We start from the raw sequence: 3,914 nt of genomic DNA, 5'->3' as shown, positions 1-3,914 counted from the left end.
ACATTTTGAGCCAAGACATTGCCGATGATAGCTGCAGGGCGTGCCATGCACACCCCGAGCATTTAGCTCACATACTATCTAGTTGTCCAACTTACGCGGGAATGACCTACATTCAAAGGCCCAATGCGGCACTAAGAGTGCTTTATTACCATCTCTGTCACTCCTACGGCATTCACCTTAATATCGCTCCTCTAAATGCTCCTAGGGAAATTGAGTCAATTGTCGAGAATGGGAAGTGTCGCATATACTGGAACTTTATATTCTCGACAATTGTTTCTGTTGCTCACTCGAGGCCTGGCATGGTTCTTCTCGACTTTGAGAAGCGAACCATGTTTGTTATCGAATTTTCGGCACCAGCTGACAAAAACATCATAACCAAGGAGAATGAAAAGAAAGAGAGGTCTCGAGACCTTATAAGGGAGTTGCAACGATTGTACCCGGAATATTCTGTTAAATTGATCGTCCTTATCATCGGCGCTCTTGGAGGTGCTAAGATTTCAAAGCAGCTGTTGATGCCGGTCATATTATTCACGATACAAATTTACAAAAATGGGCTTTATAAGCCCAGAAAGACATTGGACATGAAGATTTTCGTTTCAAAGCGTCGACACATTGGGTAAAAAATTTTAAAAGGGTTTACAGAATTGTTGGAAGAAAAGTGAATAAATTCATTACTAACAAAAAAACAGTTGAAGGAGCAGATTATTTACAAAGAAAAGCAGATGAATTTATTATTGATGTAAAACATCTTATTCTGTTAATAGGAATTGAGGACGTATACAATTCAGATTAAAGTGGATTTCAATTGGAAATCCACTCAGGCCGTACGTTAGCAGTTGAGGGAAAAAGACAAGTACAATGCTTGGTACAATCGATAACTTCCAGTTGTAGTGAAAGACTTGTTCAAACCAGACAACGTATATGTAACTGCTTCAAAATCCGGAAAATTAACTTCAGGTAATTTAAAAATAATTTTGTCACCCATTATATGTTATAATGCATTTTAATTTTCAAAGGTATTGATGGGATGTTCCGAATAATGGTAGAGTTCGAAAAACAGCACTTTCGGAAAAACGAGAGAAACTATTTATAGTGAAATTACAGCAGATTCCTTCAGTTGGGGCTTTATAACTCAAAGTTCATACTTGTTCTATACTTTGCCGGTAAAATAAAAAAATTTAATTATTTGACTTTGTTTTTCAACTTTCTCAATATTTTTGATAAAATAACGGTAAAACCCCTAACGTGTGCACTGCTATAAAATCAGTACATAAGGTTTATTCAATGTTGTTTATTCCTATCCTGAAAAATAAATAAAAACACTGTAAATTGAGTTATGCTGTCAATCGGCACATCCCTTCACTTATTGAACTTATTCTTTTTTTTTTATATAAATTGCAAAACTTTCAAAATTCTATAATTTTAGATCACTTTCAAACATGGCTTAAAGAAGTATACTTTCCAAATGTTGGTTCATCAAGTATACTATTGATTGACTCCTGGAGTGGACATTGCCCTTCTGTGGTGGAAAACGTAAAACCTATGGATAAAGAAATAACTTAAAAAATTATTCCAACAGGAACTACGAGTAAAATACAACCGTTGGATGTATTTGGCTTCAGAATTTGGAAAAATTATGAATACTTTTTTCACAGCGTTATATTAATGGATGAAGATTTAAATTTTCACTTAAGAAATAATATTATTAGGCTTCAATCATTAGTGCACAATCAACTGTCTTCAACAAGATTCATAAATTTATTTAAATATTCATGGTATAAAAGTGGTTACATTGATGTAGAGCTGAAAAAGTTGGAAAATCCAGCCGACTTTGCTTTTGGATCGCAATCTAATATACATTGCGAAATCCCAGGTTGTTCCAATATTGCAATTCTTCGATGTTCTGGGTGTAAAAAAGCATTATGTTTGAAACACTTTTTCAATGATTATCATTGTTGTTCATAATAATAAATTCTGGATGAAAGCAACTAATACTATGTGTATAATTTTTGTCCACAACTTTATATCTTAAAATGTAAGTCAACTTTATATCTTGAAAAAAATTAATTAATTAAAAGTACATACTATGCCCAGAGACCAGAGACGGAGATTGAGTGTGAGGAGAGGCTCGAAAGAGAAATGTACTCTGATTCTTTTACTCCTTGCTCTAATAAAAATTTTTATATTCTATTTAGATCGAATGGAATTATTTACGAAATACTTGCCTTGATAGACACAATTTATTGAGTGCAAAATAACATTGGTCCTACGAGCCGGATTGATTAAAAAACATTAATCAGTGAATCAGTGTATCAAAGACATTACTGCTAAATTATAAAATCAAACTGCAGTGTTTGATTACAGCTGTTACAAAAATCTGTGAAAGTGATAGTGGGACATTTCTATGCCGCTATACAGGAGTGCTAATGTGACATAAGTGCGTCGAGCATTCAAGCCAGTTCTGGTACTGGCTACACTAGTTATTATTGGATTACACAACTACATGAAAATAGTGTTTCAATTTCACCAGGGCATTGCGTTTTTAAAAAAACTCCCTGTATCTGAAAGAGTACCAGACATGCAAGTCGACACCAATTCAAATTGAGGCAATGCGTTCAAAACACCTCACGAGCAACTAATGGAGGCAATGCGTTTAAAACACCTCACGAGCAATAAATTGAGGCAATGCGTGTGAAACACCTCGAGATCATTTAGGCAGAGTCAAGGCAAAATTGGGTATGTGCGTTTATGGTCCTTATTAAAGAAGTGTCCCTTATTTTGTTTTGAGCTCCGAGTTCATATTTATTTGAAATGCGTTCTTACGAAAGATTCAATTTTCTTGAGAAATAATTTCACTTATACTCTGTTTCGAAAATGGACGACTTTGACCGATTAAGTATACTTTTACAAAAAAGCACAACAATTAGAGAGCATGTAACTACATTTAAGGAATTTTTGGCACAGATTGACGCGAATAACCCTACTCAGATAGCTGAATTGCAATTACGATACAACTCAGTTTTTGCTCAGTTTTCAAAGTTTGATGATTTATATGACGAGATTCAACTGATTGATAATGAAACAGATCGCAGCCCCGATAAAAAAACCATTCAGGATCTTTTCTTCCAAACCCTTGCGCAAGCTCAAAAATATGTTACACCTCTCGCAGCTCAATTTAATATTAGTTCACATACTGTAAATCATGACACGATTTCAAATCCGGGTATCGCGAATGGATCAGTTGCATCCAACAGTAGAAGGAATCTAAAACTACCTCAAGCTGAATTACCATCTTTTAGCGGCAAAGTGGAAGACTGGTTATCATTTAGAGGTTCTTTTACCACAATGATTATTAACCGTGATGACATAAGTAATGTAGAAAAACTGTAATATCTTAAATCCGCGCTTAAAGATCAGGCATTACGTAAAATTCAAGTTTTGGCTATTACGAACGAAAATTTCGATCGCGCATGGAATCTTCTACGAAAATCATATGAAGATAAACGTACCCTGATATCACGTCATCTTAGTTTATTGCTACGATTACCGGTTCAAGAAACAGAATCCTATCAGGGACTGATCGGTCTTGCTGATTAATCGCAGCAGCATCTTCAGTCACTAGCTTCATTAGGGGTAAATGTCAGTCATGAAATGATAGTAGCTATTATTGAAGAAAAACTTCATAAATCTTCCTTGGAAAAATGGGATGACACCATTAAAAATGGAGAATGTCCAAAATTAGAAGATTTAACTGATTTTTTATATAGAACTGCAGCGCGTATTTCTAAGCGCAAAAACGATAATACTGCTACGGATGCTACTGATAAGGATTCTCCTCCTTCTAAAAAACGTAAAGATGATGGGAAACGTCAGGTTTTCGTGACTGCCACATCCAATAAATGCCCTCTTTGTAC

The 3,914-nt window shown here is 35.0% G+C and overlaps 1 protein-coding gene and 1 long non-coding RNA gene across 2 annotated transcripts in view; both read left to right on the top strand.

Moving 5' to 3' along the window:
* Window positions 1–1,950, top strand: part of LOC117181971 — a 12,209-nt gene extending 10,259 nt beyond the window's left edge. Inside the window, exons 3-4 of the long non-coding RNA XR_004468228.1 lie at window positions 765–957; window positions 1,427–1,950. This is a non-coding gene — a long non-coding RNA (uncharacterized LOC117181971). The remainder of the gene's footprint in view (window positions 1–764; window positions 958–1,426) is intronic.
* LOC117181260 (glutamic acid-rich protein-like) overlaps window positions 1–3,914 on the top strand; it is a 71,518-nt gene that overhangs the window by 61,190 nt on the left and 6,414 nt on the right. The gene's annotated exons all lie outside the window — the stretch shown is intronic.

Source organism: Belonocnema kinseyi, chromosome 10 (genome assembly GCF_010883055.1).
Source record: "Belonocnema kinseyi isolate 2016_QV_RU_SX_M_011 chromosome 10, B_treatae_v1, whole genome shotgun sequence".
In the NCBI taxonomy this organism is placed as follows: Eukaryota; Metazoa; Arthropoda; class Insecta; order Hymenoptera; family Cynipidae; genus Belonocnema; species Belonocnema kinseyi.
Note: the sequence above shows the minus strand (reverse complement) of the source record. Positions and strands in the feature narration are given on the sequence as shown.